This window comes from Papaver somniferum, chromosome 10, assembly GCF_003573695.1.
Source record: "Papaver somniferum cultivar HN1 chromosome 10, ASM357369v1, whole genome shotgun sequence".
In the NCBI taxonomy this organism is placed as follows: Eukaryota; Viridiplantae; Streptophyta; class Magnoliopsida; order Ranunculales; family Papaveraceae; genus Papaver; species Papaver somniferum.
Genome location: NC_039367.1, coordinates 66,803,616 through 66,826,401, shown reverse-complemented (window position 1 = coordinate 66,826,401; position 22,786 = coordinate 66,803,616).

The window sequence follows — 22,786 nt, the reverse complement described above, 5'->3', positions numbered from 1 at the left end:
TAATGGTTAGTTACATTGTTAGAGGTTTCATTTGAATGATATTCATTCGGAATCATTCCACGGAACGCCATCAACTGCATGATGCTTTTGGTAAGTGTGTTTTCTTATCACGTGGATACTCGCAGACGGAAGAAGGAATCTTTGAGTGAGGGGCTGGAAAATTTGGGCCTCAACATTTGAGGCTCTAGGCCAATGATCTAGCTGGCCAAGTCTATAAGACCCTGACGAGTGACGAGAACCTATGAGCCATTTCCTACGTCAAAAAACCAGCATTCTTGCCTTTAAACGAAGGTCTGAATATGTTTCAAACTGACACTGTTAGGACAGCTGGTTGAGTATGTGCACACGATGTTTTACGTATGTGCACATGATGTGCACACTGTTAGAGTTTTCCATTCTTGAGTATATTTGCATATATTCTGTTATTAAACTTAGATGATTCTATTCCTATAATGTAGCATGTAACCCTAATGTACATGAATAAAAGGAATTCCTTTTGGTGTTTCTTATTATCGATTGAGAACCCATCTAAAGTTGTGCTCCAACTTGGTATCAGCCTCTCCTCGATCCAATGGCCACTTCTTCAACTTCTGACTTCATATCTTTATCTGCAACCTTTTCTCTTAACCCTTCTTTCAAAACGGCCATGACAGTCTTGCAAAATGCTATCACTATTAAACTCGATTCTATGAATCTGTTACTTTGGAAAGCACAGTTTGAACCCTATCTTCAAGGGTATGCTCTTGAACACTATTTTACGGGATAAGTTCTAAATAATGTTCCAAACCCTGCCTATATCAGCTGGGTACGTGAAGATAAGATTCTTCTTGGATGGATGTTCTCCTTTCTTTCACCAGCTATCCTTGCTAAAGTGCGTGCCTGCACCACATGTGTTGATGCGTGGACTAAGATTGATGAACTGCTTGCCTCAAAATCTGAAGCCAATGTTTTAGCAATACGCCGTGAACTTCAACAGCTTCAAAAAAGGGAACCGCTCTATGACTGATTATTTAGCCCATGCAAATCGCCTTGCTGACTCTCTTGCTGCAGCCGGACATCCTGTGTCTGATATGGAGCTTCGTCATATCCTACTTGATGGACTTGATTCATCTTTTGAAACGATTTATGCATCTCTTCAAACTTCCATGGATCGTTTTACTGTTCAAACTTTTGAGACTCACCTTTTATCCTATGAACGTCATGTTGAAAAACAGAATCAGTCCATCGTGTTACCTCAAGCAAACGCTGCCAAGTCGACTCCAAATCGCGGAAAGATCTCTTCTTCAGTTGCTGATGTTATCTGTCAGCTGTGTGTTAAGTCTGGTCATGTTGCTCAAGATTGTTTCAAGCGTTTAAATAGAACCTACAAGCCTCCTCGAAAGCAACCATTTCTTAGAAACTCGCGGCCTAATTCTCAAGGATCTACACCAACAGCTTATGCTACCACTCCTTCCAGCACATATACATATGATTGGCTTCCTGACAGTGGTGCATCACACCACATGACCAATGCTATATTCAATCTTCATGCTCCTACTGAGTATACTGGGCCAGATCAGGTAAAGGTGGCTAGTGGCTCACATCTAGGTATTTCTCATACATGTTCGGCTCTCTTGCCTACTCCAACTCGAAATTTTCGTCTCTCTAATACCTTATATGTTCCTCATCTTTCACACAATCTTTTATCTGTCTCTCAGTTATGTCGGGACAATAAAGTTATGTTTGAGTTTAATGACTCTTGTTGTCTTGTGAAGGATCTGCGAACGGGGAAGGTAGTTCTTCAGGGCATACTTAAGGATGGTCTATATACGCTGAGTCATGTTTCTTCAGTTACTGCTCTAGTAGGGGAACGGACGACCCTACAGTGTTGGCATAATCGTTTAGGACATCCCATGTTAAGAATTGTCAAGTCTGTTTTATCTCGCCATAAGCTTCCAGTATTGAATTCTCGTATTTCTTTTTGTCAATCTTGTCTAGAAAATAAGAGTCATAAACTCCCTTTCCATTCTAGTACCACTGTTTACTCCAAACCTTTGGATTTGGTTATCTCTGATGTTTGGGGTCCTGCACCCACTCTGTCTAATGAAGGTTATCGATATTATGTTCTTTTCGTGGATGCCTTTAGTCGTTTTACATGGATATATCCCATGCATTCAAAAACAGATGTTGTTACTATATTCATTTCCTTCTCTAAACATGTGGAGAATCTTTTCAACACTAAAATCAAAATGTTTCAAACCGATAACGGAACCAATTATCATCGTATTAAACCACTACTTCGTGAAAGTGAAACTCTTCATCGATTATCTTGTCCCCACACATCCCCTCAAAATGGCCTAGTAGAGCGACGCCATCGCCACATTGTAGAAACTGGTCTAAACTTGTTATCCATGGCATCTGTTCCAGTGAAATTTTGGTATGATGCATTTTTTACGGCTTGTTTTCTCATGAATAGAGTTCCATACTCATCAACAGGGTCTCGTTCTCCATATGAGCTACTTTTTAATAAGGTTCCGGATTACTTATCCCTAAAAACTTTTGGGTGTTTGTGTTTTCCTCACTTACGGGATTACCGCTCCAATAAACTTGAGTCGCGTTCTTCCGCATGTGTTTTTCTTGGGTATGACTCTGCTAGAAAGGGTTAAAAATGTTTTCATGTATCTACTGGTAGAATCTATTGGTCTCGACATGTTGTGTTTGTGGAGGAATCGTTTCCTTATGCTGCCGCTGAACTACCTTCCTCTTCTCGATCGGACCAGGTACAGTCTTCTATCCCCCACTTTGTACCTTTACCTTCTCCTTCCAGCAACACACTTAATCATAGTCCTCCCATAGAACATCGTCAAACCAATGCTCGTCATGGCTCTCCGATGCATCAAACCGTCTCTTCCAATCCATCCATTGACTCAAATATGCCTGCTGTCATACCCAGTTCAGCATCTCATTCTGAAAACTCTTCCGACTCTTCTCCACCCTCACTCCGTTCTACTGCAGACTCCAGTAGCTCCCATTATGTTCAACCAGTTGATGTCTCACCCTCCCTCACAACTCTCTTATCACCAACACCCAACGCTCCTAGATCTCATTGTCCCGCAGTTCCAAATTCAGATCCCTCTACAACCACTTTGCCACCACCTGTTGTTCTCAATGACCATAGCATGGTTACCCGAGCCAAAGATGGTATTTTTAAACCCAAGGTTCTCCTAGCCTCTAAACACGCAAAAATTACTGATGATCTTTTTGAACCTAGCTGTTATACACAAGATAAAGCGGATCCCAAATGGCGCAGCGCAATGGATGATGAATACAATTCTTTGATGAAAAATGGAACATGGACAAAGGTTCCTTACTCTCCTGACATGAATGTGGTTGGCAGCAAATGTGTTTTCCGCATAAAGCGCAAAGCAGATGGCACCATTGAACGACGTAAAGCTCGTTTAGTTGCTCAGGGTTTTAAACAACAGTTTGGTATTGATTATGGGGAGACCTTCAGCCCGGTAATTAAACCGTGCACCATTCGTGTTGTTCTCACACTTGCCTTGACATACAACTGGCCAGTGCAACAGCTCGACATTCAAAATGCTTTCTTAAATGGTTTTCTTGATGTGGAAGTCTATATGAAGCAGCCACCGGGATATACTGACCCTCATTTTCCAAAACATGTATGCAAGCTACATCGGTCTATTTACGGCTTAAAACAAGCTCCGAGGGCGTGGTACCATCGTTTCAGCTTGTTTTTGCAGAAATTGGGGTTTGCAATCTCCAAAGCCGATACATCTTTGTTTCTCCGACACTCTTCTGGGAAAACTACTTTTCTGCTGGTCTACGTCGATGACATCATTCTTACAGGTTCGAATATGTCTTGTTTAGACAAACTCAAATCACAGCTTCATCAGGAATTTGCTCTAAAGGATTTCGGACAGCTGTCCTTCTTTCTTGGCGTACAAGATACCTGGACTTCCACAGGCTTATTTCTTTCTCAAAGGCGTTACATTGAGGACCTTCTTCAATGAGCAAATATGCATAGTGCTAAGCCTGTTGTGACTCCTCTTAGTACCTCTACTAATCTACATCCCACAGACGGCTCTGTTCTCACTGATCCGACATATTACCGTAGTCTTGTTGGCGGTCTGCAATATTTACTCCTTACACGGCCTGAAATTGCCTTTGCCGTACACAAAGTGTGTCAATTTATGCACGCCCCTACGAATGCACATCTCCTTCTTATGAAGCGAATTCTTCGATACTTACAGGATACGTCTACTCATGGTATATTTCTTCGACGAGGTAACTCTTTGCAACTCAACTTCTCAGCATATACTGATGCGGACTGGGCAGGTGATCCTACGGATCGACGATCTACAAGTGGCTACCGTGTCTTCCTTGGCCCTAACATCATATCCTGGAGTTCACGAAAATAGAAGACGGTGTCTAAATCCAGCACGGAATATGAGTACCGTGGGCTGGCAACTGCTACAGCTGAACTCATGTGGATTGAGTCTCTTCTTTACGAATTACAGACTCCCATTCGTACTCCTCCAGTTATGTGGTGTGACAACTTAGGTGCAAACTACTTAACTATGAACCCTATTTTTCATGGAAGAACCAAACATATTGAAATAGACTACCATTTTGTTCGAGAACGTGTTCAGAAAGGACAACTTATCGTTCCTTTGTTTCTTCGACGAACCAGCTTGCTGATATATTCACTAAGTCTCTGCCTAAAGATCGATTTCTATCATTGCGTTCCTTTCTTACTGTTTTCCTACACCCGCATGGAACGAGGGGGAATGTTAGGACAGCTGGTTGAGTATGTGCACACGATGTTTTACGTATGTGCACACGATCTGCACACTGTTAGAGTTTTCCATTCTTGAGTATATTTGCATATATTCTGTTATTAAACTTAGATGATTCTATTCCTATAATGTAGCATGTAACCCTAATGTACATGAATAAAAGTAATTCCTTTTGGTGTTTCTCATTATCGATTGAGAACCCATCTAAAGCTGTGCTCCAACTGACACTTGTCTTCAAAAATCGTCTGGTTTCTGCAAATTCCATAATACCTATGTGACAGTACAGGAGAGCCACTTGATTTTCTTGTTTCATTAAAAAATGTAAAACCAAAAGAGTTCCAAGACTTGGGCATGTCGTACATGGTAGCAGAAAAAATTCATGCGCAATCATCATTAGGAGTGATACATGAGGGCGCCTTACTAGCAAAAATAAATTAGGGAAGTGATCGCAATAGATTCACTAACTAGAACGAGTCATATAGTGATCGATAGATTGTTTTTTGTCGAATCAAAATACCCCTTTATACTTGGCTCTTCTAAACAAATATATCCATTTTCGAAATCTATCTTCAAATGTACGTGATCTTAGTGGAAACCAAAAATATTGTGTATTCAAATGATTAAAACTTAGATGTGCCATAGTTTTTGATAACAAAAATTGTGTTTGAACCGCCGAGAAAAACAACGGAAAAACTACTCTTCACAAAACTTGGCCCCACCATAAATGGGCCCCCTGCTGTCCTCCGGCGGGGACCACCGGGACCCACCAAAAAAACTGTGAGAGAAAAAGTTGATTCGATTTTGGTGTAGTTTACAATTGCGGTCTGTGTAGAATCACTGTTTTGATAATACTCATGTTAGTGTCATGAACTTTACTAGATGAGTGGCTAGAGAAGTAGTTGAAGGGGAAGTAATATGGTTAAACAAGCCTCTTTAGCAAGAAGGACTAGATAGATTAGGACTCACATTCTCTGGAATCTACCAGAGGATGGATTTCAGAAAATCAATTTTGATCCATTATTTCTCAAATATAAAAATACAAAGGGCATTGGACTAATATTGTTTTCTTTTGTACGGACATGCGGGGTTGCAGTTTCAGAAGCTGAACTAGTACAAGATGAAGAGCATGCTGAAGCATTAGCAGCTTTGGAGTGGTAAAGAGAGCTACAGTATGAAGCCTGCACACAGAAGGAATTGTCAGAATGTTGTGGAAGCAATTAATGGTAGAATTGGGTCTGATATGCACTTTTGTGCACACAGAGTCAAATGAGGTTGCCTATTGTTTAGCAAAAAATCTAGAACAAGTAGTTCAAGTGAGTCTTGGTCATCAGATTTCCCCATCGGGTTAAAATCTCTCATTAGAGAGGAACTTTATGTTTTGATTAAGCTATCTTATAATAATATTTTTCTTATTAAAAAAAAGCGAACAAATGATTAAAACATGATTCTATTTTGTTTCACTTTGCATCTAAGGGATAAAATTGACTAAAAATGACCGAAGTGTTTGAATAACAAGGAGGAGAGAGAATCTCTGCAAATTGGGCTTCTAAACTGAGTTAACTCAGTCCGTGAATCTTAGTGTTTGATTCTTCTCATCCTATGAATCCTTCCATTGATTGATCTCTTTTAAGCTCTACTCATGTTTCTTAGAGTTAAAAATTAGTATCACCTCTGATGATTGTTTGTTTTCAGACATCATAGTCATTATCTCTTTTCTTTTTGATTCTCTTGTTTTAAAAATTTAGATCCTTTTTTCAAAAATTAATTCTTAGTTCACATGATTTTCAAGTTATGATGTTATAGAAAATCGCCTTCTTTATACCAGAAATTTATTCTCCTGTTCAAATTTGTTTTGTGTTCTTTGAATAATGTCTAACTAACGTCCTTGCTTTTTCCTGTTTATTTTAAGATTGAGTATCACCCAAAAATAGTGTTTGTCCATAAGGAGTTTGTCCAACAGGTGTTTGCCTATGTGTTCATGATAATTATAGTGATTGTTGTGGTCGCTGAAATGCTCGTTGAAGCAAAAGATTTCTCCATTGTTTCCATTACCAAGACAGAAGTTCCAACCAGTTACCGAGTTTGGAAAGATCTGATTCAAGAGTTTTTTAAAATTCAAATTAGAATCTCACATGCCAAGATTCGAGTCTGTCACTAGAAAAGTCGTTACAAATTTGAATGTGAATATCAATTCCCCCGTTATTTCCACCAGTCAATGGCCAGTTCCTTAAAAATCCATAGTTACTCCAGTTTTTTTTAGGACAGAGTGTCAATCACATCCTGGATATCCAGCAATTTATCAATATACCTTTTTCAAAACCCTAAATACATGCATCCAGATCCAAAAATCTATAATAACTATCTCTTTAGTAGAGGCGACCATCCAAACATCAAAATTAACACCATGGCAGATGAGTCTCATGAATCTGTTAGTGACCTTACTACAAAGTTCCAGAATGCAACTCTGGAGTTAGGAGATATCTCTGAAGCAATTGATCACCATTATGATTTTGAAGAAGATGCTAAAATAGGTCAGTGGGAAATATGTATCATTGGAAAAATCATCATGAAGGAAAAATGAATGACAAAGTTATTGAAAAACAACTTCAATCTACATGATATTTCACTCCTCCAGAAGAAGCAAAGGTAATTGAGCTAGACCCAAATGTTATGGTCTTCAAGTTTAAAATTTGGACCCAGATGAACAAAGTTTTTAAAACAAGACCTTGGAGTATTGATGGTCACTTGGTTTTTTGCATGAGTATTATGAAGGGTGTATCTACAAACACTTTTATTGGGGTACTCAAGAATTTTGGATTCAAGTGAACGGTTTGTTACCGAAGTTTATGAAGGTGAAGATAGTTGAATACATGGGAAAAATAGTAGGAGAAGTTCGTGATATAGACACAGAAGATATTATCCCTGCTGCTAATGATCCTGTGAAAGTTTGTGTAAGAATCAATCTACAGACTCCTTTAAGAAGGGGTATATTAGCTGTAAACTCTACAGGGATTACAAGATGGATCGATTTCATCTACGAGAAACAACCTCACATGATTTTCCCTAAATGTTTTGTTGTGCAACATTCAAAGGATTCATGTGTTGTTGCTAAATTTTTTCTAGAAATAGCTCATCAAAAGCCTCATTATTTTGGAAGTACAAAAGGACTCAAAAAGAATCCAGTTACTCAGAGAATTATTTCTGCTCAAGCACCTTAAACACAGTCAGAAAAAAGGATAAAATCTACTTCATTTGTGCCTCCTAAAGAAGGTATTGAAGTTGGGTTTGTTGTCCCCACTACAAATTACGGTGAAGATACTTTGGAAGATTACGCTAGACTATGAAAAAGATATAGAAACTTTTCCTCTCAATCAACATCCCATGACCAAACTGATAACACCACTATTGTGATTGGTAATGCCAAATAAAAAAAAGGGTCATTTAATGTTCGGTACCGAAAAAATTACCAATACATTGGTTTGGTACCCAACATTTTAAAATTTAAGGGATGCTATCTAGACCTGTTATTGACCGTCAAGTCAAGCAGTGGACCTGACTGTCTGTCACCCATATAATTAAAATTAATTAAAATTATAAAAAACGATAATTACTTAACGGTGTTGAAATAGGGTTCTCTTACACCTTTCCATCATCGTTTTCTTCTTCCTTTGAACCTGCAGCTGCATTATGGATTTTTTACATCAACATTTTGAATCCAAACAAATTCGATAATTTACTGCTCAAATTAGTACTCAGTTGCCCAAATAACATAAAAACAATAAACCCAACAATCTCTACACTGAACCCATCTCTGTTGTTCCCCGTAACAAAACCATTCACTTTCACATTTTGTCTCCAACACAATCAATTCACTTCATGCTATGTTCCTTTTTTTTCGATTTCATCTGTAGATTCAACATATCAAATAACCACCTAAAACATAAGTTTGGAATTTTTAATTCTAGCAACTGCGAATTCTCTTCCGACTTCCAACGTCTGGCCGAATTTCAATCTATTCAAACGAGAATCGAAGGCCCAAATTATGATCTAATTCTCTCTAAGAACATTAATCAAACAAGTAGGATGCCACTAATATTAAGTTTGGGTTTCGTCACTTATTGGAACTTGATGAACATAGAGTAGATTTAATAATTCCAGTGGCGGAACTGGAAAATGAAGTTAGGGTGGCTTGAAAACTAATTAGATTTTTAGGGGTGACTTAAGCCTATGATTTATGCATGGATTTTTCTCATCAAACTCAATAACACTGAAATTTTTTGTGTTTTCCTTGACTTTGGGCTGGCTTAAGCCATCCCAAGTCAACATGTAGATCCGCCCCTGAATAATTCTATACTTTGGTCGTTGTTGCTCCTGAAATGGGTATAATCTTTAGCGATGATTATGATTAATAATTCACCTCCACTTTATGTGTTTGGATCACCGTTGTCAGCAAAACTTTCAAGTGAAGAGGTACAGATCGATGGTGGTGGCCATAGCCCATGGTGTTTCAGAAACTTACGATGATGATGTCAGAGAATTTGTAATGAGATTTGATTTTAGAGTGTATCTTAGATCCAAACACATGATGTACCTTTAACTGGACGTTAGGATAATCCAAGCCAATGTCATATTCTTTTAAGGATACTAAGGTAATAACATAGGTTATGTTACCATAATCATAACTTTTGTTTGTCAACGGCTTGACCTGACGGTGAATAACGGATTTAGGTACCAACCCTTAATATAAAATGTTAGGTACTAATACAATGTGTTGGTCATTTTCCGGGTACCAAACATTAAATAGCTCTAAAAGGAAACTTCTACGACCCGCATAACCATCCAATGTGTTACGCAATCTGAAAATACAACAGTGGAAGTTCCGGTAATTCTTAGACTTATTCTCATAAAAAATAATTTATTTTTTCAAGTTATTCTAAAAAGTCTGATTTTCTTAAACCACGAAACTATTAGTTATACTTATTGTTTAGCTGGTGTTTCTGAAAATAATTTAATTTCTTTCATAACGAAAATCATAAGTTAGAATTGTAATGGGTTTGAGAAATAAAAAAACTAGGTACCGTATTAAATATTTGAATAATTTTTATAGTCCTGACATAATATTCTTATGTGAAACAAAAATATATCAGACAGATCCTAAATTTTGTTAGGCCATTAAATTTTCTAAATTTCTTTTATGTTCCTACTATAGGAAGAGCTGGAGGATTGATTCTACCATGGAAAGACGATTGCTCATGATAATTACATAATACACTGTCTTATCACTAGTGATCCATCTAAACCAGAATAGTTATTAACCTGTATGTATGGTACACATTATTCAGCATTGAGAAGCAAACAATGGAGTTAAATAAGCAATTTAGGGAAGGATAGCCCTACTTTACCGTGGATGGTGCTTCGAGACTTAAATATCACCTTAAATTTAGAAGATAGGATTAGGAACACTATAAATGCTTCTTCTTCTACTTTTTCTAGTATTGTACAACCTATTGATGATGCAGGGCTCCATGATCTAGGTTTTCATGGAAATCCTTTCACATGAAAAAGCAACAAACATGGCATATGAAGAATTAAGACAAGGCTAGATAGAGCACTAACCAGTATATAATGGCTCATCATTTTCCCAAAATCACATCTTATCCATCTTCCGCAAATGGGTTTTGATCACTGTCCCGTGCTTCTCAATCTTTCTACTGATATTCCTATGGGAAATAAATTTTGGAATTTTGTTGAATGTTGGTCAAGAGATAATTCTTGTAAGGATCAAATTTTTTCTATTTGGGCCAATGATGTAAGAGGTTCTTATGCTTTCAAGTTAAAGAAGAGATTTAGTTGTACTAAATGTTAGAGCATTGCTCGGTCGAACCCGCATGCATTGCTATCTCAAGCATGTTTGTCAATGTTAGTGATCAAAACTATATGTCTTGATTTCTAGTTTACTTATGACTAAGTCTCGGTCTAGGATAGTTAGGTATAGTTGATATCCATACTCCATGGCGATTATCTTATGAAGACGAAAAACTACTCAAGGAACCAGTGGAACTTCATCCGACCAAAAGGTATGTGGAAACTTGAACTCATCTGTCACTTAAAAGTCTATCTACTCTATCTCATACTCTTGAAACAAAAGTCGTATAAGTATGATAGTTTTAATACATACACATTTGTTGTTTCGAGCCGAGTTTACTCGCCTATCTTTTTCTCGAAATATGTGTAAGCTTTTGCTTTAACCATTTTCATTTTGAGAAAGATGAATACAGTTAATATGAAAGTGCTCATATGGCTAAGCATTGGTTAACTATTTGTGAACCAACCCAATGTACACGTTTAGGTACGGTTACTCAAACCTAAATGAATATGTTTCATTTGTGTGTGAGACAAGCTAAGTTTCGATCTAACGGTTGAAAGATATTAGCTTGGATAAGTCAGGTTTTTCATCTAACGGTGAATATTGAATGCTTTGTTACCAAGGTAACTTAGATTGCAAACCCTGATTTGAAAACTATATAAGAGAGACGTCTAGCAACTGGAAAAACTAATCCCCATACTTCATGTGTGATACTAGTTAGTTTTTCTAGAGTCGATTCTCCTTTAACCGTAGGTTTCTTCTCGAGACCCTGTCGTTTAACGATTTAAAGACTTCATTGGGATTGTGAAGCCAGACAAAACTACTTCTCTTGTAGTTGAGCGATCTGATCTTGCAATTTTCTATACGTACGAGTTCAATTGAATAATTGACTTGAGATTATATCTCCGATAGGGCAAGATAAAAAGAAATCACAAACATTTTCGTCTCATCGTTTGTGATTCCACAATATCTAGTTTCGCTACCATACAATTTAGATTATTGTGAGGTGATTGATAATACTAGGATGTTCTTAGGGAATATAAGTCTGGTTTATCAATTGGTTCCTGTTCACCTTGATTTCTATCAAAAGACGGAACAAACTTGTAGGTTTATCTGTGAGAGACAGAGTTATCTATTATCATAGACTTTTCAGTGTGATACAGATTTTTTTATTAAAGTCTTCGACTTTGGGTCGTAGCAACTCTTGGTTGTAGGTGAGATCAGCTAAGGGAATCAAGTGCGTAGTATCCTGCCGGGATCAGAGACGTAAGGAGTGCAATTGTACCTTGAATCAGTGTGATATTGATTAGGGTTCAACTACAGTCCAGACTGAAGTTAGTTTGTAGTAGGCTAGTGTCTGTAGCGGCTTAATACAGTGTGGTGTTCAATCTGGACAAGGTCCCAGGTTTTTTCTGCATTTGCGGTTTCCTCGTTAACAAAATTTCTGGTGTCTGTGTTATTTCTATTCCGCATTATATTTTTTTATATAATTGAAATATCACAGGTTGTGTGTTGTATCGATCAATTGTGAAATCCAACCTTTGGTTGTTGATTGGAAATTGATTGATCCTTGGATATTGGTCTTTGGTACCATCCAAGTTTATTATCCTTGTATTTGATAAAGACTCGTAAATTCTTATTTGCTTGAGTAAAGATCAAATCAACTGAGAGAGATATTAAATCCTCGATATACTTTTCTCTAGATTGAGTCTGACTGTCTAGTTGATTCTCTAGAAAGTATATTGGAGTTAGTCCATACAGATTTCTAATTGAAATATTGGGTATGGTTGTTAGACCCCGCTTTTTCAATTGGTATCAGAGCAAGCAAACACTTTAAAGTCCTTATAAGTCTGTGTTTGTAGCGATCTGATTATGGATGAGTCTATCTCTAATAACGTACCAGTTCAGAAATTACCAGATGATTCTAAAAGCTTGGATTCATCTGAGAGAACTGTCACATCTAAGTCAATATCTAAACATTCTCTTGATGTAAAAACTGTTGATTGGGAAACTCTCCTAGAAGAACAGTTTGATGAACTTTCTGATAAAGGTGATTCAGATATTGATAGAGATGTTGATGAGGAAGTCTCAGAGTATGTTAAGTTTTTGGATTCGTGGAATATGAAGAAGATTACAACTTCTCATGTCTCACCTCTTCTGACTCCTCTCTGTGGAGAAAACAAGAAATTGAGAAGATGTTACGCAGGTGTGTATTTTTCGAATCGTTCTAACGAATCGATCCTCAAGGATTCTGAGGAAAACCTACGTATGAAGTCACTTGAATGTGATAATCTTTATCAAAAGTACTTTTTGTTGGAAGAGAAATTTGCAGAATCTGAAGCAAGGTTTAACTCTCAACAAATTAGTTTTGATGACAGAGAAAGTGCTTGTCTCGCTCGAGAAAAACGCCTTGAGGCTGATTTAGATGCTTCTCTTGATAAAATCAAGATCTTGGAAGATGAGTTCAATACTAGTTCAAGCAAATTAACCACTATGCTAGGAGCAAGTACAAATCATCGTGATACACGAGGATTGGGATATAAGGGAATAGATGCTCCAAGTATTAGCAAAGAGGTAAAAATTTTCAAGGCTAGTGATTCTTCTCAACAAAAGGTTTCCACTGATGGAAAAAGTGAAATACCTTCACCGGCAGTTAAGGTTCGAAAGAGAAAAGTATATCAACCTCCAAAGTCAGCACAGAGGGATCGAGGTAAGAACATTCCTTATGTTTGTCATTATTGCGGAAATAAAGGTCACCTGGAAAGGAGATGTCGTTTCCGTATAAGGAATGAGAAACTTCATGGTGTTCTTGTTTGGGCATCACAAGAAGTTGTGAAACCAAGGTCATATGTTAAGGCTAACCCCCTTAATGCTACAGGTTGTAAATGTCCAACCTTTAGACAAAGGAATCAGTGCTGTGATAAACCTATTTTTTGCCTATTAACGTCATACGAATCCTTTTCACAAATAAAGTCAATGACACTTTGAGTGTGAAAAGGAATGATCTCCCAGAAAATTCCATGACTATGGAGAAGGCAGTATCCATGATGTTGGAACTTAAAGAGTTCTTTGGAAAGATGAATTTGGATGTGAAAGGTTCTAAAAGTGATCTCTTTCATGATAATCCAAAAGTCACTTGTGGTGAGCAAGACATTGTTCACCTCAACACAACTTGAGTGTGTTTTAAGTGCATCCTCACCAAGGAATGCCCTGTTATGTATACGGTGAGGGAAGCACGAAAATTGGGGCGCACATATTAAGTTTGGTAAGGCTGTAGAATTCAATTGGATTCATCTAAAAAGGTATGTCTATAAACTTGAGCAAGATTTGTGCTTTTATTTGCTTAGAGAACTTATAATGATTCACATACCTTTCTTATCGTTCTTTTCTACCTAACTTGATCTGTGTTTAAGGTTCTTAAATGTTTAGGTTTGAAAATAATAGTTCGGGATGTTTGGACTACATGGTACACATACCAGATATGCATAACATCATTTAAAATCAAAATCTAGGGGTTTAGGTACGCATACTCATTTGCATAATGCTCCAGGATACGAAAATTCGTTTGCAAACCCGTATGCATACTTGACGTCGATATTTGGTAAATTTGTTTTGGCCGTAACTTCTTTGTACGAATTCGGAATGACCTCATTATTTTTGCATTCTCTTCCTCTTTGAATTATCTTCAAAATGGTGATGAGAAATCCTAAATGTGAATGAGTTGAGGTTAGTCTTTGTCCCGTATCTTGTTTCTGAGTGTTTTGCTCCGTTTCGTCGCACTTGTTCTACTGGACTTGGTGATAAGCACATATATGCGACACAATTATACCCATATTTACACTAGTTAGGACTAGTTATTGGTTTAATAATATTGTTTTAGATGGTTTACAGGAGATTCAAGCGAATCCAATCTGGGTACAATAAACAGCTCAATAAGAAGCTAGATGTTGCACTCACTCAGGCACCTCAAGGCTGGAAGTATTGGCAATGGGCTTAATCCCTTGTTGCGAGACACCCAAGGCCACTAGTGGATGTTGGCCAAGACAAATAAGTGGTGACGTGGCAAATTCTCAACCACATTTCTCATTTCTTATCAAGAGAAGAAATTCTCTTTTGTGGGTGAAGCAGCTTTCATTTTCTTTCGTTACATCTGTTGGTCGAAATTCACTGAGAACTAGAGATTGATTGAGTGGGGAAGATGGTGATCATTTCAGTTGGATGGAAACAATTGAATTTGGAGATAAATTCGAAGTGGTGTTGTAGATGGTATTCGAATTGAGTTCTGTACTCAGAAAATGGAGGACGATGCTTTGGGAATGAACTGAAATTGGTTTCTGCATGTGGATTGAATCAACGGATTTTGGCCGAATGGTGGCTGTACAAGGAAATGAAGATGGGTTTAATTGTAGACTTTGTATGCCTGAAATTGGATCTCAATACTGGTGGGAATCAGTCGCAAGAAGAGGGCTGACGCCGTGATGCTTTTGCATTCAAGATGTTCAGGGAAATGCCACTTAAAGATTATACCACGATGGAGCTTGGGGATAGCTTGCATGGACTGGAGTTGAGAAACAGATACAACAATACAGCGAGAAGGAAATGAAGCTAGTATTGTTTGTGAGACTATTGATGGATCTGTTGTGGAATGAAATCTAATCGAAATGGAGATGGGGTGAAACTTCAAATCAACCTGGGTTTGTATAATGCTCCAGGATACGAAAATTCGTTTGCAAACCCGTATGCATACTTGACGTCGATATTTGGTAAATTTGTTTTGGCCGTAACTTCTTCGTCCGAACTCGGTATGACCTCATTATTTTTGCATTATCTTCCTCTTTGAATTATCTTCAAAATGGTGATGAGAAATTCTAAATGTGAATGAGTTGAGGTTAGTCTTTGTCCTGTATCTTGTTTCTGAGTGTTTTGCTCCGTTTCGTCGCACTTGTTCTACTGGACTTGGGCACTTGGATTCTTGGAGTAATTATCTTCTAAGCTCATTTGGAGCGTTTACAAGAATGATGTTGGTGAATCACAAAGAAGTAAGTTCAAGAATGAGCAGAGGTACGCATTGCTATGGGATTCTTGAATGTTCATAATCATCTTATGTGAACTATGATGCATGGTCTTTAATGACTTTGTATGTTCTTCTTTGTTAAGAAAATCTTTTTATACGCTTTTGGTAACCACTCTTGGTGTAAATCCGTGCGAAAAAGATTGATTTTACCTTCTAAGGACAAAGATTGATTTTTGCAGTATTAATCTTTATGGTTTTACATATTGCAATACATTATGGGATGTGTGTTTGCGTCCGTGAACTATTATTGTCCCATACGATGTCAAAATTTATATCTCTTTCATATGTCGATATCCATGTATTGATACAAGATCGACGAACTTTTGACAAACAACAGTTAAGCCTATTATGTCAATTTTTCGATGGAAGATAGGTTAAAATATTTTGTTAACAAAGATTATGTCTATTATATGTCGTTATGCAAATAGTGATGAAAATAGAATGAATCTTTGTATATGCCGCAGTATTGATCTTCCCCTGATCCATATTTTATGTGTATACTGCAATGCTCCATAAGGTTTTCTTGTATTGAGCGTATGATGCGTGTCGTAACCACAACAAATTAATTAATATTTTTCCACTTAATTAACAAGTAATATAGTGTAGTCAAGTTCGTTCCCACGAGGAGCAAGTGGTTTTAGTTGTCTTATAATGTCACAAAAGGGGGGTTTTGGTTTTAGATTTTAAAAGCAAAAGAAAGTAAACAAAGCAATTAAAAAGATAAAGGAAATCAATAAGAGAAGTTAGATCAAGGAATCCTTCTTCGCTGCAAAACAATGATTCAAGTTATGTTCTTTTCCACTTTTTATTAGTCACATATTATCACCAACCATAGGTAAAGCAGCTAGATCAGTGCTAAACCCCTAAATCCCTTGTATCAGCGGATACAGAAGTTATCGACTACCGGATTCTATTCACCAAACTACCTAGTAGTAGATCACTCAAGATGTAATTTAGTTAAACGCATTAAGATTTATGAACTTATTAGGTTGATATTAGTAGTTAGACTCTTAGATCAAGGTCTACTTGCTAACGTTGTTTTCACACACAATTGCTCCACGGAATCTCTCCGCAAGGTCTCGTGTTTGATACTTATGTAAAGAGTCAAGAAACGATTACTTATCCCCTAACTTTCACTAGCTTTAGATTAATTAACAACTCAATTTAGTTGCACACCTAAACGACCTATCAATCAATCATGAATGTATAAACATTCTTAATAGTAAAAACAAACAATAATCATGTGAAAAACTTCAAGATAGAATTCAAAACAAAACTCGAATCATATGTTAAGAACTAGAAATTCATCCTCAATCAATAAGAAAATTATCTACTCATGTTGTTGAAATTCACACAAATAATTAAAAGGAGAATTTTTGAAGTTCGCACAAACAATTAAAAGAAGAATTTTGAAAAGCAAGCAAAAACACAAGTGTTGTGTGTGTAAAAGGTGTCAAAAGTGTGTAGAGAACTTCCCTATTTATAGGCTTCAATTTCCTAGCAATCCTCTTAGGAATAAACTCCCTTTCCTTAAGCAATTCCACATTCCATATCCTTGTCTTTGTAAAATTCTTCCACCTTCTATTCCAAATCCAAGCCCAATTCTTCAAACCCATGAGTGTAGATGAGTCTAGAGAATTCTTCACAAATACATGTATTTTTGGCCGCCTGAAAAGTTCTCGACATCACCGGAATTGCGCCTGAAAACTCCCTGCCGTCATCTGAGTTCTGTAGCCGTCGACAACATATTCTGTCAAGATTCCGTTAAGTTAACCGTCAAACTAACGGTCGTCATCAGCCAATCGGGTCAAAGGAAGGGATGTCAGCCGAGTCAGTTATCGAGTCAGCTTCTAACTCGGATAACTAGTTTGAGACAAGTGAGATGGATCGGTCACTGAGTTGGCTCATCAAAGGGAAGATTTAGACAGAGTTTCCTCTGTTTTCAATGTATTCTCAGGCCACTTTCAGGCCGAATCTTCTTTCCCTGCAACAATTTCCTAACATCCTAACATACATCTAGTTCATTTCAATTGAATCGTTCATCTCCTACATCTGGAATAACGAGACCCCCTTCATTTCTCTCATCTTTGTGTGTTCATTTAGCAACCATTGATTCAGCTTTTTCTTTTCTCGATTCAACGGCATTACCTTCTCCTTCCTTGTATTCTCATCTTCATAACAACAAACCCCATAAAACCCAATTGGTCTTGTTCTTCATCATCTGCTCTCACACAGAACCCATAGCAACAACTGAATATCTGTAATTTGAGCAGTAGCAGGTCTTCCAGTCGAACCCATCTCGAATTACACCTCTATATCCACAGCAGCATCAATTTCTTGTCTGTGTCTTCATCACCAACACAAACCCTTATATTCAATTTCTGCCATTAACCCATCTCTGTTGTCTCGAATTTCATCTCAAGAACAGCAACATCATCTTCAAGTCTCACAGATCGAACACATTTAATTCATGACCTAAATTTCATCATCTTCATCAGATCCCCTTTCTTGCTCATCTTCCAAATCAAATTCAAACCCAACAACATCCTCCTCCTCATCGATTCAGAAACGGCCTCAACTGCTCCTACTGTATTTAATCCTTCTTCACCACCTCAATCATCTTCTTAATCCCCTGAATATCTCAACTCTCGGAACAACCAACAGCAGCTCTGCTGCTTTTCTTTCTCAATTTCAGGTGAATGAGATGAACGAAGAAAACAACTCTCTCGATTTTAGGGTTAAGTTGGATTTGGGGTTAAATGGGTACACCCCACTGCTGCATACGATCCACCCAATACGGTGCCCTAAGTAACTTTATGGGTGCCTTTAATATTTCCATTTAAAACAAAACTGGCCACCCTTTAACCGTGGCTAGGCTCCCAACAGTGATCACTTGTGAGACGACCTTTTTGCCCTTTCGGCTCAAATTGAGCGAATTCTTTTTCTTTTCTTCCGCATGGCTCCAAAATACCTATAAAACTCAAACACGCGTAAAATACATAATTGACAAGAAAAATAGCAGAGAAAGCATAAAGAATAGATAATAAATAGGATGTACTCTACACCCTATCAAATTCCCCCACACTCAGACTTTTCTAGTTCTCGAGCAAATCAAACTAAAACTTACAACTTCAAGGCGTTCTAGCGTCCCAAGCATCCAAAGAGCTATGAGGACATAGAGTTTCTGCGTGCTAGTAACAAGAAGTTAAAGATACTAAAGAACATATTCTCATTCTTAAGTGTTGAGTGAGAAATAACCACACCATAATGAGAGAACGCGTGTTTGAGAAGCGATCAATAAGCATTTCGCCTTGACTTCTGCCTCACCAAAAAGGATTTTATGATAATTGCACTCAAAAAGACGGCTTTTTTTATGGGTCTCACATGTGTGCAGGTAGGAATGAAGAGACAAATCCTGCAACACGTTGAATGGTAGGAAGGACAACTTCCGAAATATTTTAAAAACCCACATCTTTTAACATTTTGAAAAACCATTTTTCTGAGATCTTTAAGAAAGAAAATCAACCACTATTATCGAGGATGAGATTACTTACTCACTTTCATATCCGATTGCAATGATGGTAACACCACTCTCACGACATCCAATAGAAATGTCTTCGGCTCCTTGTCTTCTCGTTCTCAATCCTCGTCTTCGGTTTCAACTATTGATGATAAACTCTCGAACTTCGTAAATCCTTGACAATTTGTAACTTTTTTACCTTAAATCATTGTCGCTTGAAACTTCCTTATATATTTTTCCTTCCCAACGGCTTATTAAATAAAAGATAAAGAAAATGATAAATTTTTCTCTTGTCTCATATTTATTCTTTTTTTATTTATTTTTTATTTATTTTTTTCAATTTTGTTTCTTCTCTCTTTTTTTTTATGAAGACAAGAGAAATAAAATACAAAACAAAGTAAAAATAAAATAAACCGTGGCCGTGGGAGAAGTATTTTACCGCTTGATTCTTCACAACTTGTATCGTCTCGAAATAAAAAAATTCAACAATTCTCACCTTTTGATTCTCTTTGCTTTCATAAATAAGTCTTCATACTTGGATATAGAATTACCTCATTGTCTTGTAAGTCTTCAACATATATGTAAAAATCTGCTCATTGTATGTTGCTTTACTTGAATATGGAATTTGCTCTTTTCTTGTTTTGTTGCTTGTTAACCTTAAACATTTTCAACTTTCCTTGTAGATTTTGATGTCGCTCCCTTGTTGATGATGATGGTGTTTCTATGGACCCCTTGTTGTCGAGAGAATGGTTATAACTGCAAATCGAACTACAAGAAGGAGGATTTCATCTATAGATGTCACCCTCATGATTGACAATTAGCACTCAAGAGATCAAAAATAGTGCTGAATTAACATACGGTGACACACACTCAAAAGAAAGCTCTTTAGTTAGATGGAAAAATTTCTGGTCGGTGCCTCGCATGATATAAATAGGGTAGTCTCCACTAATGATTGATCAACAACTCTAATAATGCATTTTCCTCTGCACCTCATTTGCCACCGGCATGATTAAATCCATTATTTAACAATCTAACAAGCAAGAAATCCGAATGTAGTTCCCTAACACTTCCAGGTTCAGTTATATTGGTCATAATTCTCTATGTAAACATACCTAGAAGTCTGCTAGTGACTCTAAAATCTCTAAAAGTTAGAGGTTTTATGCAAAACTTTTTTAATTTTTTTTTTAAAAGTTGGTGGTAATTTTTTTTTTTTAAATTTATGCTTAACCACTCCCCCACACTTAAACCTTACATTGTCCTCAATGTAATTGAATCCTCCTAGTAAAGTCAATGTGGGAAATCTTAACATGATATGGAACAAGAAAAATAAATAAACAAAACAAAAAAAAGGATAAGAAATACAAAACCTATGGGTTGCCTCCCATGAAGCGCTTGTTTTAAAGTCGACGGCCCAACTTAGCCCTTGCTTCACATTACTCCTCCATAGGGAGTACATCTTCAAATGGAAGTTCGTCCAAATTCACATAAGCGATGTTCTCATAGTATGGCTTTAATCTATGGCCGTTGACCTTCAAAACCGAGTTGTCTCTAAGACTAGTAATTTCAACTTCGTATTATTTGATCAACGCTATATTTCCACAAGTACGGTTCATCCCACACATATTGCTTGGCTACCTTCTTAAGTTTCATCTTTTGGAAATTAGACATTCTACTAGGTACCTTCCTTGTCACCAAATAACTCACTATATCCGCATACCAAGGTGTTGATTCTTCCAAGGAGAAAAGTTGTTCGTCCGGAAAGCGGTCTTCTAATGGAAGTTCTTCTTGAGACATAACAAGTCTACTAAGATGATCCGCAACGGTATTCTCTACACCTTTCTTATCTCGAATTTCTATGTCGAACTCTTGTAGCAATAGGATCCACCGGATTAGTCTTGGATTAGCTTTTTTCTTCTTTATTAAGTGTCTTAGTGCGGCATGATCGGAATACACAATAACCTTTGTGCCCACCAAGTATGATCGAAATTTTTCCAATGCACAAACTATAGCCAATAACTCCTTCTTCGTGGTAGAATAGTTGATTTGTGCATCATTAAGGGTCCTAGATGCATAATACATAACATGGGACAACTTGTCCACTCTTTGACCTAAAACGGCTCCAACCGCACAATCACTAGCATCACACATTAATTCAAATGGAAGATTCCAATCCGGTGACTTAATAATCGGTGCACTTGTCAACATTGCCTTCAATTTGTCAAAGGCATCCTTGCATTCCTTGTTGAAGTCAAAAGGTACCTCCTTTTATAGTAACTTGCACATCGGCATGGAGATTTTGGAGAAATCCTTGATAAACCTCCTATAGAAACCTGCATGGCCAAGAAATGAATGAATCTCCCTCACCGAAGTGGGATATTGTAAGTTTCTTATTAAATCTATCTTTGACTTGTCCACTTCGAGCCCTCGAGAGGACACGATGTGACCAAGTACTATGCCGTGGTTTACCATAAAGTGACATTTCTCCCAATTAAGGACAAGGTTTGTATCTATGCATCGTTTAGGAACTAGTTCAAGGTTGTCTAAACAACTATCAAAAGAATTATCATAAACACGAAAGTCATCCATAACTACCTCGATGATGCGCTCCACATAATCCGAAAATATACTTACCATGCATCTTTGGAAAGTAGCCGGTGCATTGCAAAGACCAAATGGCATCCGTCTATATATGCAAACGTTCCAAACGGAAAAGTGAAAGTAGTCTTCTCTTGGTCCTCCGGTGGAATAACAATTTGGTTGTATCCCGAATAACCGTCCAAGAAACAATAATAAGAATTCCCCGCTAACCGCTCCCACATTTGATCAATGAAAGGTAAAGGAAAGTGATCCTTTCGGGTTGTGGAATTAAACTTCCTATAGTCAATGCATACTCTCCAATCGGTTTGAACTGTTGTAGGAACAATTTCATCGTCTTGATTTCTAACAACCGTAACACCGGACTTCTTTGGCACAACTTGTACCGGACTAACCCACTTGCTATCGGAAATTGGGTAGATCACCCCCACACTTAGCAATTTGAGTATCTTTTTATTCACAACCTCCATCATAGGAGGATTAATCCTACGTTGATCATCATGTACTGACTTCACGTTCTCTTCCATTAGAATCCTATGCATGCACATGGATGGACTAATGCCTTTGATGTCCGCAATTGTCCACCCAATGTCCGTTTTGTGCTCTTTCAAGACTCTAAGCAAATGATATTCTTGTACCGGTGTGAGGTTCTGTGCAATAATCACCGGAAGCTCATCTCTATCTCCCAAGAAAGCATACTTTAAATGGTCCGGAAGTGGCTTCAATTCTAGCTTAGGCGCTTTCACAATAGATGGTACAAGTATTTCATCATTCACGGGTAAAGAAATATAAGAAACATTACCCTTTTTAGCTTCTTGTAATGCCGTCAAAGCACCACACATCTCCACCAACTCCTTGGAGATTTCAACATGCAAGTTAGACAAGCCGTGGACGTCCAATTCAATGCTCTTTTGCAATACCAGATCAAGTTC